Raw genomic sequence first — 13,149 nt, 5'->3', positions numbered from 1 at the left:
AAATACTGGAATCATGATCATCTCCAACAGTCTCAAAATTTGTAACATGCACATTTCCATCATTACAATCAACATCCATGTTGAGTTTCTGCATCCTCATTTAACAAAATGTTACTGGACATATCAATATTGCTTGAATTTGTTAGATCTTTAAGTAACTGTCTTTTTGTCAGTCGGTTTTTCCTGGCTTGATGATCAGGTGCGATATACTGGTCCATGCAAATATGCTTGGGACAGCCGTTTTCTTCAGCCTTCGAACTGCAGCAGGGGTACCTGAATGAAACAAATATTTTCTGTCAACTAATTATGCAATTTTTATAACGCCAGTTACTGATAAGATTACATTAATGTATATAAAGAGTGTTGTAAATGTTATTGCATCTTATCTGCTACCACAAACTTACTTAATTAGTATTGTAACTTACATAACAAATTCTAGTAATTGTTTGTGAAAACCACGAAGCTTCATGTTTTCAGGGAATTACAACCACATAATTATTATCTAGCCATGTGTAGCGATTACTGGAAAAAATGGTTATTTTTTAATTCCTATCACTACAATATACACGTGTCTAAAACGAAGGGGGAGAAATTTTCCACGTTCATATAGAAATCTATGCATAAAAACGATCTTTGCTCTGGTTCAATGCCATGCATAAAGCAGTTTGCAGCTGTGTATCACCATTTAAACGAGACTTTTCGATGCATAATTAAAGTTTCATATTCTTCTCTATTATTCTGATCGTGAAAACAATGATTATATTAATTTTTAAGCCTTACCGTGATATGTAAGGGACACGTAGTCATCGTCAGAAAAATGGTTCTTACAGACATAGCTGTATTTTGGTGGACACCATTTTTTAAACTTGGTCTCTCCCCTCCGGATAGCGTGGATCCATTGATCTCTCCTTTGCTTATTTAAAGGGATAATGTGGTCGCCCGTCTCATCGCATTCCGGAACTGCGCAAATTGTATTTGGCATGATGACTCATACGTTTGTTTACATGTACGCTTCGCTGACCTGGTTCATTTTACTTGGCGTCGCGTTAACCGGAAACCAACTTGAGTGTAGCGACCTCTATGATACCACTTAGGGGCGATACCTCACTACGATTTCTCATTGTTATAAACTCTGTTTTCCATCAGCAGTGACTTATAATAAGCTTTACGTCTTGTTTTTCCGTCAAAGATTTACTATTCGGAGTCAGTTCTCGTCATACCGTCCGATAAGAATATCGCAATGCTCTGGTGGTATATTTGCTATACCTAGTTGTAAGTGGTACAAAAAGAAATAAAAAACCTGTTGCATGGTACAAAAAACGGAAATGCTTTCATTTTTATTTGTACCATGCAAAGGTGTACCGCGGAATAGAAAGATTAAAATTTAGACAATTTTAGCAGCTGATATCGGCTGTTGGCAACATACATGTACATGTAAAAATAAAGAGTGCTCTTTTGTTTTTAAATCTGTATGTACCACGCATGTGAATTGTCACATCATTAAGTACCATACAAACGTGTACCGGGTACAAAACTATGTGAACATTCATATCTTGTCGTCATGCTCTTGTCAGCCATCGTATCATTCGCAGGCTGCTATATCAAAATAGATTCCAGTGCTCTGGTATAAATGGTTATGTGGTTATGATCTGTTTATTGTCACTTTCTGTGTATGTTTCCAGAGGTTGTATATATAGAACCTGATCATGATGTCATTATATTATTAGATTGTTTTAAGTGGTTAAGTTCATACATATACAGTCTCGGTAGTAGAGTTAAGTAATTATCAAAGGTTATCACTGGTCAAAAATATATAATAGTTTTGCCGTCAATATATAAATGCCTGTTAACGTAGAGTAGTTGGAAAGGGAGCTAAGAATTGAGTTCAAAGAGGGAGATTGTAGAGAGACTTGGAGCAGGTGTTGATGGAGACTATAAGTAGGTCTTATCGACAGCAATGCTTTAAGTGCCAAGTTTAGAGAAAGAGTTTTGGAAAGTGTCAAGTAGTTTAACTTAGTTTGGCTTCGTAGTTTAGCTGGTAACAGTTAGAAATGTTTTCGGCATAGCCGTATAATTTGTTTTGGTCCCGGATATGACGCGACAGGTGGCGTTACTTGTCAAGATGAAGTATGTGATTGGTCAATGTAGCGGTAAATGCAAAATGCAGATATGCAGTTAAAAACGAAACAAACTTAAAATTGAATGCAAAGTTGATGTATCTTTTTAATTGACATATTAATGAAATTATATTCCTGATTCAAATTCAGTCTTATTATCACCAAAAATGATTCAACGCATTAGTTCGTTAATTTATTTCATCCGGAAGTTTGACATTATAACAACAAAGATTAAAACTATGGCGTTTATCTTTTTTAAAGAGATTTTTTAATTGTTGTGCATTTATTTTCCATAACTCTTGATTATGTTGATTCATTTTGGTTACTTCTGAAAGGAAATTTAGTGCAATCTATTCACTGGAATTCATTAACTTAAGTCGTTTCTTGTTTACTTGGGATTATTAGTGAATGTATATCTTTTACCCCTGGAGTATCCATTGGATTGGAATTTGATATTAATTGATTGGCAAGTAAGTTGATACAAATTCATATTTTAATAAAACTGTGAAGGCATTTTATATGTATATAATTTTAATATGGTAAGAGCTGGTGACCTATTTGACCTGTGACCTTTGGTGAGAGATGTGGTCATGAAACTAAAGTTGAACACTTATGATATAATTAAGGGGAAAATGCACAGGTGGTTTTTGGTGACCTATTTATAGGCCTTGAGTGTAATCATATATGGTATTTAATTTGACTTTTTGACATGTGACATTCTATGATTGATCTATAACAGGGTCCTGAAACATATTCAAAATGTTTTAATGGATAATTCAAATATCAAACGGTAATTTAATTTTCTCGCTGTAGTTGTACAGCAAGATGTACCCGATTTACTGGTTAGATGAGCGTCAAGGCTTTGTTTATATTCCGCAATATACACTTATTGCTGGACTAATTTTTTTTTATAAATCTGCCTCTCACATGTTTGGTAATGTAATCAGCCTACTTCATATGGTAGTCCAAACAATTATGAAGAGGATAATGCATGGATTGTATCACTTACCATGATATTTATCTCAGATACTAATCAAATAGGGTAGAATAAAGAATAATTTACAGTATTAATAGATTCTTTGTTACTTGCACGATGACATTTTGAGATAAAGATATTTAAGGATTGACTCGAATACACAAAAAAAGGAGTTTATGATGACAGTACACTCTGTTTTTCTTTGTTATACAAAATGTATCTCCATAGCATAATTTAATATACATATGTACTCTACACAATACCTGCGACGTAATGTTTATGTTATGGGATAATGATATAAATTCTATGCCAATGAAAATGCTTGTTACATTGTGATAAGGAAAGATTGAATTACATTCTATAAGTAGGATTTGGTATAGGCATGTTCTCATATTGCACCGACCATAATCTTATTACATGATTCACCTCACGCGACCCGTCTTAATAAGGCCCATTGTAGTAATACAACTTATATCACGTGGCATATGCATGCATGTAACTCTATTTTGTCTACTCCACTTAAATCTAACTCCTAGAACACGACGCCCTAAGGGCCCGCATAGCTCATCCCTGACTAATTCAGTGATGGTGGCAAAACCCTTCAATGTAATTAGTTATATAAGTTCAATTCAATTGAAAAACACTCGACTTTTGGACTTTCTCTATTTGGTCCGCTCCTCTGCCCTGGGTGACTCCGGCAAAATTTCAACAAAATCTATAAAACATGAATATGGTTATCTGCATATTATCGATTACAATAAATATAAAATGTATTGGAATTTAAATGCTTTATTGGTAGTTTACTCTTATCAACAGTTTGTATTTTCCTATCTATGTACTTTCCGATATATTTAGTTGGATTTCCTTATCTTCCTTTCAATTAACAAAACTACAAACATAATATGTGTATTGTTTAATAACAACAATATTTGTTTCTTGTATTTAGGGCGTCGACATATTGGTATTCCCTGAGAATGGTATATTTGGACTTGGCCTTTCGAGAGAGGATTTAGCACCATATCTCGAAAATATCATTGACCCCGAAAAAGAAGTTTGGAATCCGTGCGAAGACCCACAAAAGCATCCAAACACAGAGGTCCAACAGTACCTTAGTTGTTTAGCTAAGAACAACTCGCTTTACATTGTCGCAAATTTCGGAGATCGCCAACCCTGTGATGAGTCGCTTGACCCAAATTGCCAAGTTCAGTACCAGTTCAACACTGATGTTGTATACGACAAGCGCGGTGTTTTCGTTGCCAAATACCATAAAATTAATCTGTATTTCGAAAAGGCCTTCGACTTTCCGCCTGTTAATAGAGCAGTAACGTTTGACACTCCGTTCGGTGTATTTGCCTTGGCAGTTTGCTTTGACGTTCTTTATTATGACCCGCTCGTTGACCTGATTACCAACCACGGTGTACGCAATGTTGCATTTCCGACTGCTTGGATGGACTCGCTCCCTTTTCTGGCTGCCATAGAGTTTCACTCGGCGTTTGCAGCTGGCCTGGGTGTAAATTTCCTTGCTGCTAACATCAACTACCCCCCAAAGAGGTTTCATGGCAGTGGAATATACTCTCCACAGGGAGCGAAACGATTCGTTTACAACGACCAAGAAGCCGCTGGAAAATTACTTATAAGTGACCTACCCGTCATTCACAAACAAGACGATGTTATGCCCCCACCGCGGACACCGACGTTGAATGCGCCTCAGATGACAGAACCTATATATAGAACAAAATTACATTATGATCTATACAACATAACACTGCTTTCTGGAACCTCGGGTCATGTTACGGTGTGTCATAGGTCAATATGCTGCCAGCTGAACTACATCAGAGACAATACTGATGAGGTATTTGCATTCGGTGCCTTTGACGGCCTACATGGTACTACCGGGAGGTATTATATGTACCTACAAGTATGTACATTGCTCAAATGTTCCGGAAACGGAAGTGACAGCTGCGGAGTAAGAACTAAGAATTCTAAGACTTTGTTCCTCAGTGTCCACATCACTGGCTACAATTTCACCGCTCACATCTACCCCGAAGTCCTCTTAACACGAAATGGATCACTGGCGCTCTCCATGGGGAGATGGAAGTATAACAATGGAGTACTTAACGCGCCGACTGGATTCGAGGCACCTCTGGTGGCAACGAGTTTATATGGAAGACTTTATTCCATTAATGACACCAACGGACGTGAATCCTGGTACCCAATCAATCGCGACAAGTCTGATCTTCACAATTCCAATCATGGTCAGTGTAGAGAGTATTGTTTGATATGTTTGATAGTGACGTATCTATTCACCTTAACGTTGGCTAAACTTTCATAGACTTTTTGACATAGAATTTATTGAACAAAAAGATGATGACTGTCACTTGTAATCTTGTGTGACTCATAAATATCAGGAAATTTGTGATTAAAAATTCCATTCGAAAAAAGTGACGGAGTCTACAATACAATCGTGGTGTCACACGACGTAAGACGAGGTCATGGTGTATGGACGGAAGACAATCGTGGTGTCACACGACGTTAGACGAGGTCATGGTGTATGGACGGAAGACAATCGTGGTGTCACACGACGTTAGACGGGGTCATGGTGTATGGACGGAAGACAATCGTGGTGTCACACGACGTTAGACGAGGTCATGGTGTATGGACGGAAGACAATCGTGGTGTCACACGACGTTAGACGGGGCCATGGTGTATGGACGGAAGACAATCGTGGTGTCACACAACGTTAGACGGGGCCATGGTGTATGGACGGAAGACAATCGTGGTGTCACACAACGTTAGACGGGGTCATGGTGTATGGACGGAAGACAATCGTGGTGTCACACGACGTTAGACGGGGCCATGGTGTATGGACGGAAGACAATCGTGGTGTCACACAACGTTAGACGAGGTCATGGTGTATGGACGGAAGGAATTCGTGGTGTCACACAACGTTAGACGGGGTCATGGTGTATGGACGGAAGGAAATCGTGGTGTCACACAACGTTAGACGGGGTCATGGTGTATGGACAGAAGAAAATGAGATAATGGCAATCACGCACCTGTGGCAGTCGGACGAACATTGCTCTGTTATGGTTAATGATTAATGATTAGATGTAGACTAGAGTATTCTTGTCTGGATATAAATATGATTACAAATACCTATACATTGATTTTTATTGACATATGCCTGATTAAGTAATGTGTTCATATGTCAAATACATGTATTATCATTGATTGTGTACAGATCTATAAACTTATCTTTGTATAATGAGTAGTCATATTAACAATAAAAATGTCACACCTGGCCATTCTATGTCTTTTTAAAGTCTGTACATTTGAAATGAACGATGTTTCTCTTCTTCCTCGCCATATGACATCGGGAGAGGAAGGCTTTTAGAAGAAGAAGAATCTATCTTCGATGAGTTTACGTTTTCCTGCTATTACCTTTCAAACATATATCTGATTATTTACCTGTGTTTTGTACTGTGGTTCAATATCAGGTTTATAACATTTTTATTAATCTAGGTAAGTGAAATACTATCTTAATTTCAATCAATTTCTATCCAGAAGTACATTGTAAAGTATGTAACATTCGTTTTCATATCAATAGCATGCACCTACAGATATCAACATTGTATCTCCTTATGTTATATATACTGCAGGTGTCTGCTCCTGGTTGGAATTAATAGAGAGAGAAAATTAGTCCCTACTCCTACTAAGTAGGGGATAATATATATTTTTTGTATTAATACTAACCAGAAGCAGACGCCTGTGTGTATACATATATATATATATGATCAGTATCAAAAACAATCGTAATCAACGATTTGAAAAACATCACAAAATTCTTATACTAGAATTTCTTAAAATTAAATATAATGTTAAATCTCTATCAAAATACAAACAGCAGATATATCTCTGTGGATGTTATGTAACATATTCTTCAGGTTGGTAAGTATGAATGTAAATATGCTTATATCACAACTATTGGTATACCACAATCTGTAATGGTACACCACAAGCAGTATTGGTATACCACAACTAGTATTGGTATACCATAACCAATATTGATACACCACAACCAGTATTGGTACACCACAACTAGTATTGGTATACAACAACCACTATTGGTATACCACAACCAGTATTGGTATACCACAACCAGCATTGGTATACCACAACCTGTATTGGAATACCACAACTAGTATTGATATAACACAAACAGTATTGGTATACCACAACCATTATTTGTATACCACAACCAGCATTGGTATACCATAACCTGTATTGGAATACCACAACTAGTATTCGTATACTACAACCAATATTGTTATCAAAACTAAAACGTTACCTGGTTTGTTCAATTGAATGGCCTTGACATACATTCAAGGTCATCGGGATCCAATAGGCTCAAGCGTTCAGACAACTTCTTTTTTCAACAACCATAAAAACCCAGAGCCCCTATGTTAAGCCTTTAGCATGCTATGATGAAGACTACCAAGTTTGTTCATGTGAATGACATTGACCTTATTGACTACAGTGTCATTTAGCAATAGAGGAGAATCGTTTTGTAGTATGTTTTAACCAGCTCGCAGTCAAACCCTTATTATCACAGACACGTGCTCTATCGATGACAATATCAAACTATTCAAGCAAATAAGATATTTCAGTATATTATGAAATGAATGCATTTCAAGATTTTATAACTTTAATGATCATAACTCGAGTTAGAAAATAAGCTATAAATAGGCAGATACTCGTGATCAAGACAAGTGGGGGAAGTTAATAGTTCAGAAAGAATACAGTTTATAAACCTAATAATAACCATATCTCATCATCTACTTCCTAAAATACTGTCATCAGTTAAATGATGGTGATATTGGTCAGCGTGGCCTGAGGAATATGTCCATACATTATATGATATATTTATCGAATCACTCGTTTTTGCGGGGACCCTTTGGGCCCACACTGTATATCTGTCAGCCTAGAGATAGCGGATACCCTACCCATTTTTTTTAAGTGGACATGATTACCGTTAACACAGCTAACCCAATATGTATAAAGCATGATTTTGGCTAATCTCGACTAGTCTGATCCTTCTTGGTCTGGTCAGATCGGTCTGGTCTCAAATTTTGGACTGATCTAGTCTAATTGGTATGGTCCCAAATTTTAGTCTGTTCCATTAATTACACATTCGTTCAAAATACCTTAAGCCAATTTTTATCAATAATCCCAGTATGTTCAAGTTTATTAAGTTTCTAAATGTTGAAAAAATCAAAGATCTTAATAATCTAGGTAAATATTTAGTGTCAGCATCTAAAAGGAGAATGTATGTACACATGAAATGCTTAAAATAATGCTGTCTATGTATTTTTCTATGTTCTGTGGGTAGGTGGTTGAGAGAGGGAGCCGATTTTTTTTAACGAGGGGTCTGAGGGGCCGCCCAGCGGCCCTGATAGGGGGTTCAAGGGGGTCTAAGCCCTCCGCGGAAAATGAAATATATCACATTTCCAATAATTCGGGATCAGGCGCGGATCCAGGAGTTTTCGAAAGGGGGTCTAGTAATGAAGTGATCATGCGAGCGCCCTAGGCGCGAGCCGATTTTTTTCCCCTTTTTGCGAGAGGTCTGGGGGCCGCCAAGCGGGTACCAGGGTGGCGAAGCCCCCCTGCGGATCTGTAATCGAAAGGGGGGCAGTAATTTAGTGATAAAGCGAGCGCCGTAGGCGCGAACCGATTTTTTTTTTGTATTTCCTCGTACCTGTTGGTAAATAGTATCACTCGATTCACGTTAAAACCGCGCATTCTTATTCATGTTGTGTTTCTGTCTTGTTCTCATTATGAACTCAATTAACTTCACAAATTATCATCAACTTATTGAATCTATGTGATGAAGTTAAGCAAAATTTCGTATTAAGATATAAATATTGACTTACCAGGCTAGTGCAGACGACCGACACACAGGTCTGAGGATTGATATTCTAGTATAAAAGTCGGAATGTTCCGGATGTACAAGATAAAGTTTTTATCGTTGCCTTCAAGAAAACATTATCGGTTCGAAAATATAGTAATACAGATATTTATCGAAATGAATACAGTATATAAATTCGTGTTTTTTCCCCTTTTTTAGATTTTCGATGTCAAAAAGTGGGGGGGGGGGGGGGGGGGGGGGGGGTGGGGTTGGAATAAGGTTGTTGTTTTTTTTTTTTTCTTTCTTCCATTTGTTTCTTTCCCTTCTCTACTATGCTTTTTTTTTTTTTTTTTTTTTTTTTTTTTTTTTTTTTTTTTTTCCTTTTTTTTTCCGTTTTTTTTTTTTTTTTTTTTTTTTTATTTTCCCCCTTTTTTTTTTTTTTTTTTTTTCTTTTTTTTTTTTATTTTTCTTTTTTTTTTTTTGTTTTTTTTTTTTTTTTTTTTTTTTTTCCTTTTTTTTTTTTTTATTTTTTTTTTTCTTTTTTTTTTTTTTTTTCTTTTTTCGTTTTTTTTTTTTCTTTTTTTTTTTTTTTCCCCCCCAAAGATGTTCCCCCCCCCCCCCCCCCCCACCCCCATACAAGGAAGTTACCGCTAAAGTAATATATAAGTTCTGATGAGATGGAACAAAGTGCAAATGTAAGATTGTTTATATCCCTTATCAAATCTCACTCTACGTTGAGTTCCGAAAAAAAGTGTTTAATTATATAAGTGTAGACGGAAATCTCTGTCCGTTCTAAATCGACAGCTGTCGAGATGAGGCTCCCATACAAGGCCCCAAATCTCTGGTATAACATGTCCGAAAGAAAACAGCAGCAGAGTCTGCCACAAAAAAACAAGAACCCAATTCAAGCGTCTCTCAAGACATGGATTGGAAGAGGTACGGTGATCTGGATCCGGTCACATCTGTATATAGGACACCTGACATTAGTGGTAACTCGAGTTAGCTGTCCGATACGGTGTTTTAGTGGTCAGGTAACACACCACAGAAACACTGACTGGCCATGGGTGATTTTTTTTGTTAAGCAAAAAACTCCTGATAAATGTATACTATATTTGGTATATTCATTATGAAGTAGTAAATACAGGCTTCACATTTGTTAAAACTAAAATAAATAATTTATCGTTTATATAGCCATTTTCATATTATTTTTTTCTCATCCATATTCCATTGTCTCGACTGCATTTTATTTATTTTTATTGCAAAAATAAATTGCTTACAAATTCATTTTCCACTTTGAGTATATTCACCTTTTCTACAATATAAGTGCATAAATTGTTGCCAGCTACATTGATCATTTTTTTATCCGGTAGCACGAATTTCCTTGACGTGAAAATACACTCAATATAGTGACGTCAGACAAAACGACGTCATTTAGTGTCGACGTCATGAACATTGTTCTTTATATCACTACATCAATGGGAAAATTATGTGAAAATTATAGTCTAAGTTTCAAATCTAGTTAAAATCAGACTTGAAATTTCAGCTCCTCTACGATACATATAATGTACTCTTCGACACACTGAAATACAAAACTTCTAATCTTTTGATATTGTTAAATGTTTTGATAACATGTGTACATGTTTTCTTTTGTAACTATAATAGAGTGTAGTTTTGTTTAATTTTTGACTGGTGTTTTTGTATTTCAGCTACAATGTATCAATTGAATTTTCTTCCTTTTTTTATTTGTAAACCCTATGTCTCTATCAGCCAGCTAAACAAAATTTCCATCTGTTAAAGTTTCAAATATTTTTTCTATTTTCATATTCGTTTGTAATATCACTATTCTCATATTTGATTATCAATTTCGCGGTATTTAGAAAAATTGTAAACCCGATATGTTACGCTAGTCCTTTCCAATGTTCCATTGTTGCAGTAGTAGGTAAAGTCGATACATTTTTATTGCAGTGTGGAATCCAGTCAACTCAGCTGTAAAGAAGTACGTGGTAGGGCAGTGTAAGAAACGTCATGTGTAAGTTGTCCTAAATGGCAGCTCCGGCTGTATACTCCCCAGGGAGTTGAGAGATACCTTGGCTGGTTACTAAAGGCCTAATAACTATGGGAAATAATGTGTGAACCACTTTGAGACGACTATGTTGCTGTGATATAGCGGTATATAAAAATTATTATTAATGATCGGAGTTTGATGAAACTTGCGGTAGACTTATTACCTTAACCCCTCACTCAAGTTCGATTGTCGGTATATTCCGAGCATATTTAACGAGGCTGCTGTGATCTGATTGGCTGATTGCTTTCCGCACGATATCTTTTGAAGAAATGATCGGATTTTGATGAAACTCGCTCGGTAGACTTATTACTTATTATGTTGATTACTTTCACAGGAACTTGATGACTTGATGTCATTTGTTTTAATCTGTTTTATGCATGTCGCCCATTTTAATTTCATTTAATGCAATATTTGCATGGGCGGGGGATCTTGACGACTATGTCCTTGTTTTCATTAAAGCCATCCTATTTTGGTATTCTGGATACATTGAACATAATTTATTTGCTTTGTCATGTAAGACAAGACCTTTGCATGGTTTGTACATGCTACTTTTCAAACTGACATGCCATTTCTAAATTGCACTTGTAATAAGCATCACCACATTTATGGACGTAACTTATATTTGGAATACTATAAAACATTATCTGGTCCGGTCTGGTATCATTGGTTTGGTCTCATTTTGTCTGGTCCGGTCTGGTATCATTGGTTTGGTCTCAAAGTTTGAATTTCTTGTTTTTGTTACTACCAATGCAATACCATATGTGAATAATTGCATGGGTTTTATTATTGTTGACTTCCCAGGATATTTCGTGTTAAATCTATATTCTACACAGACTCGCACTCCACCACGGCCGGGTCTGCAACACATTTATACCACAACTTCCGCACGTGGTTCGACATCCAGGAAGCTGTCAATGTGGCCGGTCTGTGCTGCCGTAGTTGTGTCTTTGGTTAAGTCACTTTACCCGTATGCGGTGGATTCCCATATGTTGTTCAGTGAAATATCATCAACTGCTATAAGACATTTCGATCGACTGAGGGGGTATTGATAGGGGTCGCCTCAAAAGGTACATTCTCAGTGATCGTATAACGCAAAAATACAATGGTAGTCATCAGACCTAATATTTTTCTAAAATCATAAATCTAAGTCTTTCGCTTAATTACGAGAATTTAGTATCCGCAAACATTGATTTGAAAATGATTAAGTCAATGCAAAATAATAACATTACAATTTGGAACGCTCTATAAGAAGCATATATTACCGCTCGTAAGCAGAACGCTACTCATGCTTAGCGGGATATTACGGCTCCACGGGTTTCGCCCATGTTATCATCAGCTGTGACTTTGTAGTTGTATCACGTCTTGTTCAAGTAAACGAAACTGATAACTTGTAAGTTATATATAATCCACCAACAAAGCCTACACCCAGCCAACTCGCTATTAACTACACCCAGCCACCTCGCTATTAACTACACCCAGCCAACTCGCTATTAACTACACCCAGCCAACTCGCTATTAACTACACCCAGCCAACTCGCTATTAACTACACCCAGCCAACTCGCTATTAACTACACACAGCCAACTCGCTATTAACTACACCCAGCCAACTCGCTATTAACTACACCCAGCCAACTCGCTATTTACTACACCCAGCCAACTCGCCATTAACAACACCCAGCCAACTCGCTATTAACTACACCCAGCCAACTCGCTATTTACTACAATCAGCCCAACTGACCATTAACAACACCCAGCCAACTCGCTATTAACTACACCCAGCCAACCTGCTATTTACTTCGCCCAGCCAACTCGCTATTAACTACACTCAGCCAACTCGCTATTAACTACATCCAGCCAACTCGCTATTAACTACACCCAGCCAACTCGCTATTAACTACACCCAGCCAACTCGCTATTTACTACACCCAGCCAACTCGCTATTTACTACACCCAGCCAACTCGCCATTAACAACACCCAACCAACTCGCTATTAACTACACCCAGCCAACTCGCTATTAACTACACCCAGCCAACTCGCTATTTACTACACCCAGCCAACTCGCCATTAACAACACCCAGCCAACT

At 37.1% G+C, this 13,149-nt stretch overlaps 1 protein-coding gene across 1 annotated transcript in view; it reads left to right on the top strand.

Moving 5' to 3' along the window:
* LOC117317063 (pantetheinase-like) overlaps nucleotides 1-6,390 on the top strand; it is a 23,862-nt gene extending 17,472 nt beyond the window's left edge. The window contains exon 3 of the transcript XR_004530087.1: nucleotides 5,583-6,390. The gene's annotated coding sequence lies outside the window, so the exon portion shown is untranslated. The remainder of the gene's footprint in view (nucleotides 1-5,582) is intronic.
* The last annotated feature ends 6,759 nt before the right edge of the window (nucleotides 6,391-13,149 follow it).

This window comes from Pecten maximus, chromosome 18, assembly GCF_902652985.1.
Source record: "Pecten maximus chromosome 18, xPecMax1.1, whole genome shotgun sequence".
NCBI lineage: Eukaryota > Metazoa > Mollusca > Bivalvia > Pectinida > Pectinidae > Pecten > Pecten maximus.
The sequence above is the reverse complement of the archived record's forward strand: the minus strand, read 5'-3'. Positions and strand labels throughout refer to the sequence as shown.